Source organism: Mytilus galloprovincialis, chromosome 10 (genome assembly GCF_965363235.1).
Source record: "Mytilus galloprovincialis chromosome 10, xbMytGall1.hap1.1, whole genome shotgun sequence".
Classification (NCBI taxonomy): domain Eukaryota; kingdom Metazoa; phylum Mollusca; class Bivalvia; order Mytilida; family Mytilidae; genus Mytilus; species Mytilus galloprovincialis.
Genome location: NC_134847.1, coordinates 61,564,852 through 61,582,273, shown reverse-complemented (window position 1 = coordinate 61,582,273; position 17,422 = coordinate 61,564,852). Strand labels below are relative to the sequence as shown.

Genomic DNA, 17,422 nt, shown 5'->3' with positions numbered 1-17,422 from the left:
TTTACACATCAGGTCAATAATTCATGAGAGTATAAAATGAGATCTGTGGTAAAGTTAATTAGGATGTTTGGTTGTATCCATCTAATGCCCTTTTTTATTGCCTTAATTGGCATGGCGATGTGTATGCAGGTGCTTGCTGGAACCTTATTTTGTGTAATAAAGATAACTAACTTTAGCCGAAATTTATGTAGTCCATGACAAATAAAACATATACAGCAGTATATCAATTTTGCAATTTTATTTCACTAGTAAACCAATTTTATCTCGAACGACAATTTTGTTCTCAACGGTTCTTGATAGGCTAAAAATTATCATTTCATTTTCAGCATATCAGTTAACTTTAAGAATTAAATTTAATAACCTACTGAATTGTCCAAAGAGCTACTGAACATTTCAGTTCTTAATTGACTGCCAAAGAATGGCATGAAAAAGGTATAACAAAACATTACTTCAAGGCAAATTCAGAAATGTGAAGTTCGACAAAATCAAACGCTATCAACCATCGGAACAATTGAAAAGGCAAAATCTAAAGGGGAATTAATTAGGTGTCTATGGTGTATTCCTTTAAACTCAGATAATAATTTTGTAATATTAAATTTTAGTGTATCAATGTATATAAACAAAGTAATATATCAAAGAGGTTTGGGTGAAACAATATCATATGTTATAACAGACAACACCAATGCCTTCAAGAAAAACGAATAAACACAAACAAATCAATAAAGGGAAGACAAACAATTGAGCAACAAGAACACCAACATAAACAAGGGATGCATACAGGACGAGTAAGCAAATCCTTATCCACATGTTTCATGCAATAGCAGTGTACATTTGTATGTGCAAGTTTAGATAACAGATCACATTTGATGTATGAATAGTATTACGTAAAATTGAAAGTATGTAAACAAAAAGTAAGTTAATATAAACTGTACCTTCCACTGAATGTGTTGTGTGTCCATATAGCTGTAGGTGTTTTTACTTCTTGCATATTTAGATTCCATTTCGAATTCTGTAAATAGTTAAAGAGTGCCATGAGTGATAGTGTAAATATTTTGAATTTTATTAGAATTAATGAATAACAATATTGTAAACATAAATACTCCAGCCAGTAGGCAAGCTGCTGTTTATGTATTGTTAACCACACTTTTATTTAGTTTCTCATAAAATTAGAATTGTAAATTTAACATTATACTCCTAGTAAAAGGTTGATTATTTCACTATCATGGATCTAGGTCATTTTCTTCATTCATAAAAATTATTCAAATTTATTCATTTATTTTCACTATTTTCCACTTGTATATTTATGTAAATTGTTATTACAATTGACTTCTTTCAAACATCATTATCATAATTCTAAAACGGAAAGCTAAATTGAAAACCGATACATAAAAGTTGAAGTTAAAAAAAGAACAGGGATTCTTTAACAAATGTGCAAAGGGTATGAACAAGTATATACTATTGATGTAAATTATAAAATAGGACGAAAATAGTCGTACATGATGCGAATTACGGATTATAATTTAATTACAAGCTTCATAAGTATAAATAGCTTTATTTAAATATTTTTTATTTGATTAATAAATCTGAATATGAACAATAATCAAAAGAACATGAAAGACACGATATAGCGTAAAGATTTGCTAGCCACATTTGAAAGTTCAGGGTACTTGATAAAATAACACAACTAATATCTCTATTCCAACTTAAAAATTGTCATGCAACATCACAAATATAGTTATCAGTGTATTGTTTGATATCTTCTTAAATAATATCTATAGTCAAACTTGACGATTGGACTGAATAAGGACAATTAAGATATGTGTTCATACAGGTTCCACTTAGGTTGTGCTTAGTTTGAAACAATGTAGTCATGTTTTAACATTACAAAAAAAATATTGCATTGATATATATCGACAAGTTAAAACATATTGTATTGTCAATGAGAGTTAGACAGGCTATTTTTAACAGGTAATTTATAAAGTAACATGCATTAAAAGTACTGATTTTTCTGTTATGTGTTAAATAGAAAGTTGTTTGTTCTTTTAGCGTTTTTCTTTTTATGTCATAGTATTGTCAGTTTGTTGCAGCCTCTCTTTGACATTTGTATGTCGGTGCATTAATCTGTGATCTTCGAGCTTTCCATTAGCTAACAATTACTTAAAAATAAAAAAAAAAATAATCAGCCAGCAAAATATATATAAAAATTTGGTACGAAATAACAGTGATGATTACTCATATTTTTGTTTTTGTTTTTGTACATGTACTTTTTGCACTACCGAAAAATAAATGATCACTACAGATTAAATCTTTTTATATTATTTATGATTAATGATGATTTTTAAGTTATTAGTTGATTTGTGTTTGAGATAAAAGTTCAAAGACAGTGGGTGACTACCCTATATAAACGACTGAAACTTGAGTATTAGGAAAGATAACGACTAAACAAATAAAAAATGAAAATTACAATAGATACATTTAAACCGTGACGAATTATGTGCAATATTAATTTTATGATCAACCTATTTTGATAATATAGACCCTTTTCTAGGATAAGGACGATTTTAACAAACATGATCTACCAACACCAGGTGCGAATCTGTGGAACCAATTACAAGAAACAGACACATTATGGCCTAAAACAGCTAAATATGACGTGATTATTGTGTCAAATTACGCATGAAATACGGCAAATTAAATGGTTATATGCGCAATCTTTGATGAGAGCACTTCAAAACTTACTGCATGGTTAATAGGCTTAATGACTCCATTTAGAACATTTAATGCATGTTTATTGCTCTGATGCGTGCTCTGCTGTTTTCGGCAATAATAATGATAAAAGCTTTTTATAAATTGTTGTCAATACTATGAAATAAAAATGATAAAAAGTACAATTAGATGGCGCCTTAAATTTTGAGTATAATTAGGTTAAGCCTGAAATTCTAAAATTTGCAATCTTTTATAAACGCATGTATATTCCGCATATACGTTAAAAGAACCGTGGTTTTAGCAGGGTTTGTTTTGGCTGGTTTTATAAATGGTCATTTAGATTATCTATAGGCATGAAATTTATCATTCGATTATTTTTAATGAATACCATTCCATTTCAATCTGAATTCACCGTGAATAGAACGCAGTATTTTTGGTACGCTTAAACTAAATTCTTTACCACTGGGAAAGTAATACTATGTAAGACCACACATTCAAACATGCACAAACCAGTATAACTTTTTTAAACATGCATACTGTTGTTACAGGAGATACTCGGTAGCTAATTAGTACAGTTTCTTTACTTCTACATGTTATTTGTTAATAATACCAGTAAAGAAAAGGCTTCTTGTCGAATTTTGATTCTTTGTACATTATACATATAGGAAAGAATTTCATTGATAATCTAGTTGATAGTATATTTGAATTGAAACATAGATACCACCAGCATGATTGGATCGTACAAATTGATAATGTGAAGTTTATTCCAAGAATCATACATAACTACCAAGTAATTCATATTGTATTGATATAAAACGTCATTGTATGTCAAATGAAAGCTTATTAAGAAGAAACGCGCGTCTTCCGTATCGAAATATAAGACTAGTGCCGTTGACAACTATTTACACCACTGGGTCGATGCCACTGCTGGTGTACATTTCGTCCGCGAGGGTATCACCAGACCAGTAGTCAGCACTTCAGTGTTGACATGAATATCAATTATATGGCCACATTTATCAATTAACTGTGCGCAAAAGTATGAATTATTTGAAATACTAAGGATACCAGGCATAGATTACCTTTGCCGTATTTGGTACAACTTTTTTGGTTGTTGGTTTTTCAGGACTTTGTACTTGTTTGGTTTTCAAACTATTTTGATCTTACCATCACTGATGTCTACATAGTCTTATGTAGACGACAAAACGCCAGACGTGCGTTTCGTCTGGCGTTTCGAAATATAAGCCTGGTACCTTTGATAACTATTATGAGACATGCTTAAAAACTGTTGGTAATAGAAGAAGAAAACGATGAACCTTGAATGTTCAGCTTGCCGTTGGTGTGCTTTTAAGTAGCTTGGTAATGATATTGGTAATGATATATTCATAATAGATCATATTTAACGAGGGATTTAACACATCTAATAATTAAAGCCTTTAATCAGGAATTCACTAGAGTAATACCGTACTGACGATTCATTTTCCTTCTAACCATGTTCCTTACAAGGGTAGTATGTTTCTTACTACGTTTTTCGTATGAAATATTTCATCAATTGATTTTTATATCTTTCTCACAGTAGTGCTATTTCATTGCGATTAAAGTGCTTTAATGCCGTTAAAGTGGCTTCTCTGTTTTGTTTTAACATCAGTTCCCTGTTATTAATTTTGTGTTTAACAATTGCCTCGACATTATCCATTATCAAACAATGGTGGATCAGTCTGAGGTTACATATGATTTATCGAAGATGTCTGAGAGCACACAAATGTCCATAACAAACCATTAACAGGGGAAGACGTGATATTATTTTACACAACCCAATTTTGAAGACTTCGCTTTAAAGTTGAACTAATTTTAAGAAAGGACAATATCACTGTCAAAGTGTCGAATGTTTGCACAATGAGAAACGTTAGGGAAGGCCCATTAACAAATGTCATCCATTTTGAACTGTAAAAAAATGAAAAACAAACTTCAGGAGAACGATATCCAGGAAGACATTCTAATCAATCTTTTCGAAATGACAAAGTCAAGAAAGATGTTTTCCGATGTTCTTCATGCGCGATACCAGAAACCAGAAAAATACCTTCAATAGTTCGAAATTTGTTATTCGATTACATACATTCAAAACTTTAATTTAAAGGAGCAAAATTTACCACTTTACGTGTTCTTAGCACAAAAGTGATAAAATGATGCTTTATTCTTGACGTCTAATGACTTTTTCATGTTTAGAATAAGCGCGTATATTTCATACAAAGCATGATTGCAAGCATATACAATACGTATAGGTCGTTGCAAATGCTTAAATGATGATTTTGGTTAATGTATATGTGAAACAGACTAATCTAAGAAATAGAATGTATCTGTTTAAACGTATCACTGAGGAGAGTAATATACCTGTAATGAAGAATAAATAGGGAAGATACAAATGAAGCAACCAATACACAAAAGAAGAAGAAAAGAGACAAAAATATCTACGGAATATTCAAAGAAAGAAGAAGATTGAGCATCACAGTCATCCGACTTCTTATCATTTCATCTTTATAGTTTTATATTCACCTTTAGAGGTCAAACAATGGTAATTTTCAATCATAAAGACTACTAGGATAAAAGAAAGAAGCTATCAAGGGGTATATTTACTTAAAAATAACTCGAATTCTGTATTTGATATTTGCTATACAGGTGCAAAAACTAAAATACAAAATTGCCTATATCTTGGTTTTTGGCGCATATTTTCTTAGCATGTGATATAGTTTTAATATCTAACATCTGCGTACTACAAAAAGTAAAAAGGCCAAGGAGCAAACATGTTGAAACTATTTTCCACATCCGATCATAAAACTGATGTGATATCTTGCAATGATCTGGACCAAAACATCACGCTGATCTTCAGAGTATGGTAACCTTTCCTGAAGCTTGAAATAAGTGTCTGGAATCGACAAAAGACCCGAAGCCTGAACCATATCAGTATTTAATATCAGTATTTAATAGCCCGACGTTACATGATACCTATGTAATAATACTGGTTCATATCACCATCACCCAAAGCAAAATCACAAAATACCTTGGTTATCTAAATTTATCTAATACACTATTAATCTCAATAGTACTGATGAAAATGTTGATACTGTCATAATACTAATATTAAGATTTACTGATTAGAGTTCTAAACTTTAAAACATACTGCACCAAGACGCCTTATAATGATTAAGTTTCTAAAAGGAAATAAATTATAACGATAAAATAATGAAACAAGACACAAATAAGTACCGTCCTTTAATAAATGTTTGTGTATAGGTGTCTGTAATATGTTTTAATGGTTCACGTATTTTATCTTCCTGATACCTATGTTCCTGCTTATACGTGGTTTTCAATATTAAATTTGATTTAAAATTCTATGAAAAATATACTATTAAAGCCTACTATTAGTTTATTTATATGTTTTGGAGTTTAGTGTGACGTCCATTTTCACTGAACTAGTACACGAAGGGCAAGCTGATGAACACTTCAGGGTGCAGGATTATCTCGCTACGTTGACAACCAATTGGTGTCTTCTCTTCGGTCGTGTTGTGTTGTCTCTTTGACCTTTTCCCTTTTTCCATTCTCAATTGTACTATTATGTTGCTGCGTTTCTGAATCAATTACCGACCCGATACTAAATTTGTTATAAACGAGAAAAGACTGGATTGCGAATAGTTTATACGATACAGTTCCTTGGTTATTTATCAAAAAGGTCGAGGTAGTATGTTGTGCTTGCAAATATGAAATTACCAAATTCTCAATAAATATGAAAATTGCCAAACTCTCAATAAATATGAAAATTACCATAGCTATCATTTTTGTGAACGTAATGACACTCGTGAACCCTGAATGGATAACTAGATCCTGTTCCATATGATATTGAGCACAATTTATGCTTTTCATAATAAAATTATGTAGCTCGTAAAAATAATGATATGTCAGAAATAAGTTTCACAAGGCAGGAACCTTGTTTTTGATAAAACGGCTGGTATCTTTGTTGCGTTTAAAAAAACAGCTTTAATTCACCATTTTTTGCATAAAGAAATGCCTGTACCGTGTCAGAAATATAACCGTTGTTTTCCATTTGTTTTTGTATTTAAACTTTTGATTCAACTATTTGATGAAAAATTATCCCTTTTGTATTTGAAGTGGAGTGTGGTATTTTTGTTATTTTACTTTTATAATAATGAAAAAAGTTACATGTATACAGTCGTATGTGATAAATATGATCATAATTAAATTTATCAGATTATATTCGTGTGTATGCACTCATTTCTATGACACTCTTAATAAAGTTGCAGACATAATAATTGCAAAGCAATGCAAAAATATTGACGAGCATCCATACACAAACCAATACAGTCCAACATATGACAATGGAAACCTTTGTTATGTATGCACTTGAACTTTTATCAGAACATCAGTCCCACAAAAAGTCCAAATGTTCTTAGGCAAAAATTGCCTGTTGAATTGCAAAAGCTACATAACATATCGTGTAACTCCCGCCAGCCCAATGCCACTGGTTATACTGTGGGGATTAAATCATAACTGATAGTCCGCCAGGAGCAGCATCGAACCATTTGGTATTCTTTTTTTTCAATCTGAAAGGGGATATATGAAAATAGATACAATCTTAGATTTGTTTTTACAGCGGATGATAAAAAATCCATCTGTTTTTTTCTTTTATGTGCATAGACGATTGAATTCCTTGCAATACCGCCTTTTTAAAACGGACACATACAGATAAGCTGAGATATTCCTAATGAAAATAGACGCCTATCACTTGAAAAGCACATTTATCAAGAACCGTACATTGCATATGGCGACATCGTTTTAACACTAGTTATTCATGTTATATGGGGTTAGCGAATGCATGATCATGAAGAGCACTTTAACCTGTTATAGCACCCTACATCAACCATGTGCTAGTGCATGAGAATCCATCAGGTTTAGTTTTACTTTGATCTATAGGTTCTGAATGAATTTATGAGAAGTTAATTTCGAAAAACTACTGATGGTCTTTAATTAACCATTTTCTGTTATTATATAATTTTTTGTCATCGTATCGTTGTACTTGGTATTGTACCTATGTCATTTGATGTTTTATTGTACTCCTAAGAATCTTTTGGGTTCTTGTTATGAATCTTTAACCTATTTAACAAGAAGCTCCCTTTCCTCACTACGACCTACTTAATTGTTGAAAGAAGGGGGTATATTGCAAATGAGGTCAACTAAAAAAATATACATATAAGCAACGAAAAGTCATAGTTCTGCCACCAATTAAGCGAAAAACAATACCATATAGGAAGTTATGAAAACAATTCAAACGATAATTTCAATGGTTTGATTTACGTAAGACAATAAACGAAACACAAATGAACAGTGTATGTGTCAATCTTCGAATTCTCTAATTGGTTTTAAATATATACTGAACTGTTTATCAAAATTTCTCGTTTATATATATCCTAAATAAATATAAAGTATCTAATAGTCTATTCAAATTTTTAATTGCTCATGAATTACAACATATGTTTGCAATTTTCAAAAGTTTGCAAGAACTCATAACAATTTTACCAAATAAAATGTGCAAAAATACCAGTGTTATAAATACGTACGACAGACGCAACTTTTATCTACATAGATTCATCAGAGACACTCGAATCAAAATAGATGCACAGTTATTAACGTTGTAGAGCAAATAATAAACGCAACAGTAGTACACCAATGTTCAATAGTAATAAATCGATTGAGAGAAAACAAATCCGGGTAACAACTATAAGAGAAAAACAACGAAATAACAGAACAGAGACGCTCGGACTAAATAAGCTCAAAAGGCCCAACCAATTACGAAGCCGAAGATCACGTAGGACGCACAATTCCAAAATTGAACTATGCGAAATAATGTTGACTCGGTTATGCAAACACCCTTTGTATTGATTAGTAAAACAACACAACCTGTAAGAATTGGTATAAGAAGGTTACAATCATAAAATGGCCAACGACGAAAGTTTATGTAAGGTGACAAATGATATCCATCATTTCTATTGTCCAGTTAATAATTTGCAATCGCTAGTTTTCAAAAGTATGACCAAAACATATATCATAGTTTGTCACAAAAGTGTCAATATGTATGAAAAATGTCCATCAAAAGCCATGAAATGATGATAAATATATAGGTAATTATTTCGACAGAAGCATTAGCCCTCACGTCTTGTCCTTAAACATGAGGGGTACACAGAAGTGTCATTGACTTATCAGAGGATACAGACTTGGCGAGTCTACTTAATACAGTACTAAGTATTTGGTTTAGACCTTTATCAAGTTATTTATTTTATTTGTAAAAACAAAGGTAAAAACATAAACTTGGTAACAAGTAAAGGACCGTATAAAAACACAGTATATAAGGCATAAATAAAGAGCTAGGACTGATGAAAATGCTCCAAAATGTGTTCTCTTTTGTTTCAATTAAACTCAATGAGTAAACAGGTATATCACGTCAATGTGCAATATATTAATCAACAATTTGAAATTTATATATTCGCTGAAACTGTTTTGATCAGTCTGTTTTATCAAATTACATGCGACAATGATATATACACTCAACAAATAAAAATAAGAAACACAAGAAAAAAATTAATTTCATTTTAGAGCACCTGAGTTGCTAATGGGTTTTGTTCTAAAATATAATAGTTTGTGGTTTAATATTTGTCTTTTGATTTTCAGATAGTTTTGGTCATCAGTTTCTTCAACTAAAGCTTGAGAGTTTGAAAGAAATATTCTCTCGCACATAGTTTGCATTTCATGTGCAAGATAGACACAGTATACCTAATTTGAGGACAAACTAACAACGCCATGATGGCACAAAAAGAAGAAAGACCAAAAGACAACCAACAGACTACAAAACACAACAAGAAAGCTGAAAACCCCGCAAAATCAGGAAGCCATCTTAGGTGCGCCGAAAATTGTAAGTAGATCCAGCTCCACAGGTTGCATCAATGGTAAAGTTGATGTTCTGTCGGAGAAATTGCATTTAGTCATGCATTAGCTGTTTCTACAAAATTTACTATCATCGCAGCTACGTAACGGGACACTATCGTAATTTTTGTCGAGCCTGCAACTTTTGTTGCAGAAAGCTCGACATAGGGATAGTGATCCGGCGGCGGCGGCGGCGGTGTTAGCTCACTTCTTAAAAGCTTTATATTTTAGAAGGTGGAAGACCTGGATGCTTCATACTTTGTATATAGATGCTTCATGTTACGAAGTTTCCGTCAGTCACATGTCCAATGTCCTTGACCTCATTTTCATGGTTCAATGACCACTTGAAAAAAAAGTTCAAATATTTTGTAATGTTGAATTCTCTTTTATTATAAGTAATAGGATAACTATATTTGATATGTGTGTACCTTGCAAGGTCCTCATGTCTGTCAGACAGTTTTCACTTGACCTCAACCTCATTTCATGGATCAGTGAACAAGGTTAAGTTTTGGTGGTCAAGTCCATATTTCAGATACTATAAGCAATGGGGCTAGTATATTCGGTGTATGGAAGGACTGTAAGGTGTACATGTCCAACTGGCAGGTGTCGTCTGACCTTGACCTCATTTTCATGGTTCAGTGGTTATAGTTAAATTTTTGTGTTTTGATCTGTTTTTCTAGCACTATATGCAATAGGTCTACTATATTTGGTGTATGGAATGATTGTAAAGTGTACATGTCTAGCGGGCAGATGTCATGTGACCTTGACCTCATTTTTAGGTTCAGTGGTCAAAGTTAAGTTTTTGAGTTTTGGTCTTTTTATCTAATACTATATGCCATAGGTCAACTATATTTGGTGTATGGAAATATTTTATGATCTTTATGACAGTCGCGCAGGTTTTATTTGACCGTGACCTCATTTTCACGGTTCATTGCATAGTGTTTAGTGTTTGTGTTTGGTCTATTTTTCTTAAACTATAAGTAATGGGTCAACTATATATGTTGTATAGAAGCATTGTTAGCTGTACATGTCTGCCTGGCATGGTTCATCTGACCTTGACCTCATTTTCAAGGTTCATTGGTCTTTGTTTAGTTATCTTGGTTAATGTTAAGTTTATGTGACAGTTGTAATAAAGCTTAGCTTTATACTTAGGACTATCAACATAATATCAATAATTAGTATTGAAGGCGAGACATTTCAGCGTGTGCACTCTTGTTTAGACAAGTGTTGTTTTTTTTTTTTTTGATTCGCATTGCGGGTGATGCTTTCATATAATTTGACATTTATTTGTCGCCAGTCTTTTCGATTTCGTGAGATTCCATAGGTTTGTTATTTACCTGGATTTTTCTCTTTTCTCTTCTAAATCGGTATACTAGATTTACATCGGTAAACTACTATCGACTTAATCTAACAATTTAGTCATCTATATTATCGGGTATATAATAAAGTAAAACAACAAGTTATAATTAAAAACCAATTGTTCAGAGAACAATTGAAGGTCTTTCCATCAAAACAATGTATTTTGATATGAAAAGTTGTGAAACTAAGTTTAAAATGTCATTTCAATCGACAAATGATAGCTCCTAGTAAGCTGATTCCAAAAATTTATTGTTTCCATACATTTTTTTTAAATAAGGGAGATAATTTGTTACTTCCGGTTTGAAAAATGTTACTTCCGATTATATTTGAATATTTACTTGACACTGATTCCAAAAATATCTGGTTCTATATACTTTTATATTAATAAAGTACAAAAAATAGCTACTTCCGGTTTACAAAAGGTCACTTCCGGTTGTTTTTTTCAAGGTTAAATGGTTTGATACCTTTTTCTAAAAGTTGTATATCTTTATCATGTATACATATAGAATAAAAGCAAAGGTCAAAATCTAGAACGTCAAATTAAGCTATGACCTTGAGATCAATTTCAAGGTCATAAACCAAGGACCTCAAATCAAAAGACCATAGGTCTTAATTATATTTAGTTAATGAGTTAAATCACCAAACGCGTATTTTTAAATACAAGAGGGGATAAAACTCCCTTTTACATTCAACGTACGCTTGCAATCAAAATTTACATCTTACGACATGTCGCAACTAACAATTTAGTAAAAATAATTTGTTGATATCTTATACAGTCTTTGGATATAAGTTAAAATAAGCCAAATTCAAATATAAGAATATGACCTTGACCTTTGACCTTGACCTAATTTTCATTTTTTGGGACCAAGGACCTCAAATCAAAAGAGCCTAGGTCTCTATCACTTATGGTTTATAAGATAGAAATTCATATCACTTATATCAGATGCATAAGGGGACATAACTCTCATATGGAGCGGTCATATCGCTTCGGTCAAAATAGGACAAATCATGCGAAGGATATAACGAGGAATTTTGTAAAATAAATTTGTCATAATCTTTTACGGTTGCGAAGGAGATGCGCTAACAAGGAAAACAGTGTTTGGGGAGATAACTCCTACAAAGAAAAGTATTCGTTTACGCAGGGTAAATTTCAAAAGCGCATAAACTGTTCGATATCATATACAAAATATCTAAGCGACATATTGCGAAACAAATGTTTATCGCAAGAACAAAATTAGGCGGAAGAAAAAAAAAAAAAAAAAATAATCAGAAGAAAAACAATAGGTCTTTCCACAGAAAAGTGGAAAGACCTAATTACCTGCGTCTGAAGCGTGTTCTATATTAACATTCTTCAGGAACCCTCAACGCTGATTATTTTAAAGCCTAGAATGTAAAAGAACACAAACAGTCGAAGACTTGTAAAACCATAAAGACAAAAAAGTATAGAATTGAAACTTTAGTTTCTACCAATTTCGCAATTTCGTAATGGACAAGTTGAGAAAGGTTTGTTATAAATCATGTAAGAATTGAAGTACTCACTTTTGAGCTAATGATAGCCTCAAGGGCTGATAGTCGACCAGCAGAAGTATCAATCTAGTGCTGTGAAAAATGAAAACAACACGCTATAATGTAGTGCGTCAGAAGCTCTTTTCTGGATTTACCTTCATCAAGAACGCCCAAAGCAGAATATTCGAAAGCCAATACAAACCTGAAATATGATTCAGGACAAGCAAAATCGACCGACAAAACCTGATCAACAACATTGTCCTTGTAGTCTTCAAACATGTCATTTTGTCAAACTTATACAATTCATTTGTTGTATTAAGGTGTATCATTTTAATAAATTGATTGGAAGCTTGGTATAAATGTGACATATACTTGCAATATCTGTATTGACTCAATTTGGCTTACTAGCCAGTCAAAGAGAAACAGTAAGAAAAATATCTAATATGCAAAATTTTAGTTTTTACCCGGATTTGTTTTTTTTTTTTCTCAATCGATTGATGAATTTCGAACAGCGATATACTACTGTTGCCTTTATTTACCGCCAAAATTAATATACTGACATGTTTTAATTCCGCCTATGGTATCTTACAGCTTCCATAGAAACCGCACAAAATGACAAATAGTCGTGCAGCATTTTGTCACCTATAGTGACAAGTAATCGACGTCTCATATTTATAATGCCCTGGGACAGACTGTACGCAACCAAAATGTATGACCTTCATACAATCGAACAAAAACTTAATGTTTGTCATAAATAGTTGTGGTTTCGCCATCTTCATGCATTTTGCAGTTTAACCAATGTGTTGCTTTTTAAAGACGGAGATTTAATAAGGTGCAAGCGATAAAGGTTTTGGTGCGTTTATCAAAGTTGTGTTGACCTTTTCATTATCTACTAAAATCTCACATGAGCAGTCATTCTATTTGAATGCTTTGACAAAAAGAAACAAAAAAGAATTAAAAACAGGAAACTGAAGAAGGAAAATATTTAATGTGCAGACGAAGGTCTTGATAAATACTACCGGTATCATGGCAAGTTTTCAAAAATTGCTCATTAAAATCTCATTACCAAAATTTAAGAAAGATTAACATTATTTCTGTCAAAATAAACCTCGACAAACAAGGTAGTGATTTTGAAATTAAGCTTTCCAGATGTTTGATGGTCTGCCCTCTGCAGCAATTTGTTATGATAAATGTTAAAGCAGTTTTTGCATCTATCAACTGTTGTTTTTTCTTTCTTCATGCAATATCATTAAAAATAAAGCATAAAATTTCAAATAAAATGTAAATGACGGAGAATAATAAAACCTTCAAAATGTAATCCTGGAAGTAAAGTATAGTTACCATTCACCATTACAGAATAAATTTCCTTATTTACGATACCACGAATAAAACATACTAACGTAGTAGTCTTTTTAATTGATTTTTAACCAATTTCGCATTTGTACTCTTTAAATGTATTCGTTCAGGTATGGAATTATTATGGTCTTGAAAACAAATATGTCGTAAAATTTTTAATATTTTATTTTAGTTGGTAAAGTAGTAATGCCCGTTTACACACAATATTCTGTGCAATTCACAATGTCCTGTAACAAGATAAATGCCCATTAACAACGTCGTAAACCATTGTTCTTATATTATTCCGTTTAATAATATTCACGAATTTAGGTTTCAGTTTGTTTCAAATATCGACTCAAAGTGAAATACAAAAATTGGGATAAAATTAATCATTCAATAACGTTATCAAATTGAAAATATAATAAAGTGATCGATAAATCAGTGCGCAAAGGGAACTGTTATGTACAGGTGTTTTTTTTACATGAGTCTGAAGAATGTGCAATCCGAAAACGTAAATCAAGGGAGAGACTACACTATGAAGCAAAGGAAGAAAAAGGGAATAGCATACCCCATCGCACAGACAAGATAAATAATAAGTAGTTCCTTTCGTGTTAGAAAACTCTGAATCAAGGTGTGTTTGTTATAGACGAAATATAAGTGTCATTTCAAAAGAGACCACCTATTTTTGCAGGTGCTGCTAGAATATTGCTACACAGAGGTAGTGAAATTAAAAGCAATTTCTATCATAAGCAGTTATTTGTAGAAAAAGGAAAAAAGGGAATCGCAATGATGCAACCAAACACTATTTCAAGTTTTGGAGGGGAATTGCAAAAAAAAAAATACCTACCAAGCTTTAGATTCTTTATTGAATGAAAGGAAATGTGTCAATATGTGGAATCAAACGATCAAGTTGGTGTCTTGCTTTTTTTATTTCAAGCCGTCATATGCAGTTTCCCTCGTGCGACTAATTGAGGCTGCCATCGGCAACAAACAGCTAGATGGTGATTATAAGGTCGTAGCGAAACGAGCGTTTATTTTTGATACGATCAACGATAGGTCAGTATAATAATAAGAAAATGTGGTGGGTTTTTGCAAAAAAATATAATAAAAATACCGAACTCAAGGACAAATTAAAAAAGAGGTCCATAAAAACTGACAATATAGAATAAAAAAAGGAACGAATGGAAAACAACTGTTATATTCCATACTTAATAATGACATTTCCCCAAGAAAATTGTGGGTTAAACCTGGTTTTATAGCTAGCTACACTTCTCTCAGCTATGAAACAACTGCCCACTAGAAACAAATGGAATGGTTGGTTTACAATAAAAGATTAACGCGAGACCCTCAACAACGGGTGAAACCGTGTCATAAGCCACAAAAATCCTTATGGGTAATACAATAGTAGAAAACACATTTTTTTAAATATTAAGAAGTTAATTCTTGGTTAAGATGTGAAGTTTGAATCATTTGTCTTGTAACATCAAACATCGCGACTGACGCCAATGACGTCATTTCTTGTACACGACATATGCATCTATGAGAAGGTAAACACATTTTTAAAGTGTACGACACCAGACTTCTTAATTGTCATGTGACATTAATACCAAAGAACTGTTATAACTCACTGTTTGTTTTATTAATTTAAATAAATCATTTTAAGCGGTCATAATTTCCTTACATCATCTCAATTTTCCTTTACAGAATTATACGCAACTGTCTAATAAAATAGTACAACACTTCACATTGACTGACAAGGAAAAAATGCAATACATAAAACTGTCCACGACCTTACCGCCTCGGGACAAGACATTCTCCAGAGAATCAGATTTGTTTTTTAGTTGTTCTGGGGTCACAATCAAAGTCCAGGACGCCGACACTTGTTATTGTTGTAAGGTTATCTGAGGCAAACTGGAGGTAATGGTGCGGTTAAATATCCAACATGGCTGCCATCTCAGCTGGATATTAGTGACCACAGAACTGAAAGTTAATGGGTCAAGATCGAAGTCAAATGTCAAAAGAGGTCACGCCACGGTTTAATGATCATACAACATCGTCTCACGAATGCCTAAATAAACGTCAACAATAAATGCTGGCTTTGAACCCCAAGGTACTTTGTCTTTTTTAGCGTTGGATATACTGAACAATTACATACTGTAAACGTATTTCATTTACAAAATCAAGTTCAACACTTTGGTATTGAAAATATTTTCATTTACAATAAAGTTTACCATATTAGTAAATTATCTGTCAAATTGTGTGATAGAATTCCTTCTAAAAGTTCATAATATGACAATTTAAGAAAGCTTACAATAAATACATAGAAGATGTGGATTTTAGCAAGTATGGCATATGCCATTGTTGTGGCCATGATTTTAATACAAACAAGGAGACCAACTCTATCTCTCTATTTCTCTCTATCTCTCTATCTCTCTATTTTTCTCTCTTTCTCTCTATCTCTCTATTTTTCTCTCTTTCTCGGTCTCAAACAGGCTTAAGTTTCTTTCACAAAAACGGACGAAACCAACAAACTGATACTTTTTAATCTTCTAGAGTTAAAAATATCGCCATGACCTGATCTGACTTTAAAACTCTTCTTCTGTTCACGTCTATTGTTTAATAGTGACATTCAACACTTATCATAATAATCTCAGACCGCCAGAAACACCCCTTATACTTTATCAATTTGTTTAATCGAAAATCTGTCACTGAATTAAACTCAAGTTATCCATTAACTTGCTTCCCATGCAGGGAACAGTGTAAGGAGTCCAATTAATACCAATTCTATTTAGATCAATTTGTTCTCATTTTGTTAAGTTTGGTACAGTCCGTTTTGAATTTCATACCCCTTTTCTATCATCAAGGTATAGTTTTTCACTAATTCACAGAAAACAGCTCGACTGACATTAAACTACTATTTAGGCCGGGAGCTATAGAGGTGATGATTTTATCGTCATTACATACCACCCGGCAGCTGCCAATTGTAGAACGCATGCGTAGTAATGGAGTAGTTTAAATACCTTCATAATGGTATAAAGTTGGTTGCCTGAGAGATATCTAACCCCGATAAACAATTTTATTTTATAACTTTTTAATGTGTTCTTAGTCGTAAATGACGGGCGAGCCTTTTTTTAACTTGTTCTGCTTCAACTAGGGTAAACTAAAGAATACAATACAAGTTATTGAAGCTAGATATTTGTGTGTTAGGTGTTAAAATGATATTATTGTCATTAGCTACGGACGAAAGTCGTCCTAATGTAATAAACAGTGTTATGACTGTGTTGTGTAATTAGCATTAGGGCTACCAAATCAATTGTTACATTCGGGTATTAAAATCACATATTTCTCTTCAGCTGAAGTTATTGACCTATTCTCGAATAAAGTGTCATGTAAAAAGAGTATAGTAATATATAGTAACACATCTTTGTAAAAAATAATGTTTACATGTTATTCCCCCAATGCACTGTTTGCATGAACATTAGAAAACTTTGCCTCCAGTAAAGGTCTACAAAGACAGGATAAACATACT

At 32.2% G+C, this 17,422-nt stretch overlaps 1 long non-coding RNA gene across 2 annotated transcripts in view; it reads right to left on the bottom strand.

Moving 5' to 3' along the window:
- LOC143048056 (uncharacterized) overlaps nt 1–17,422 on the bottom strand; it is a 78,437-nt gene that overhangs the window by 50,062 nt on the left and 10,953 nt on the right. Inside the window, exons 2-3 of one of the 2 annotated variants that reach the window (XR_012969729.1) lie at nt 12,371–12,435; nt 933–1,009 (exon numbers count right to left, since the gene is read on the bottom strand). This is a non-coding gene — a long non-coding RNA (uncharacterized LOC143048056). The remainder of the gene's footprint in view (nt 1–932; nt 1,010–12,370; nt 12,436–17,422) is intronic. The other variant, XR_012969728.1, reaches the window with a different exon arrangement.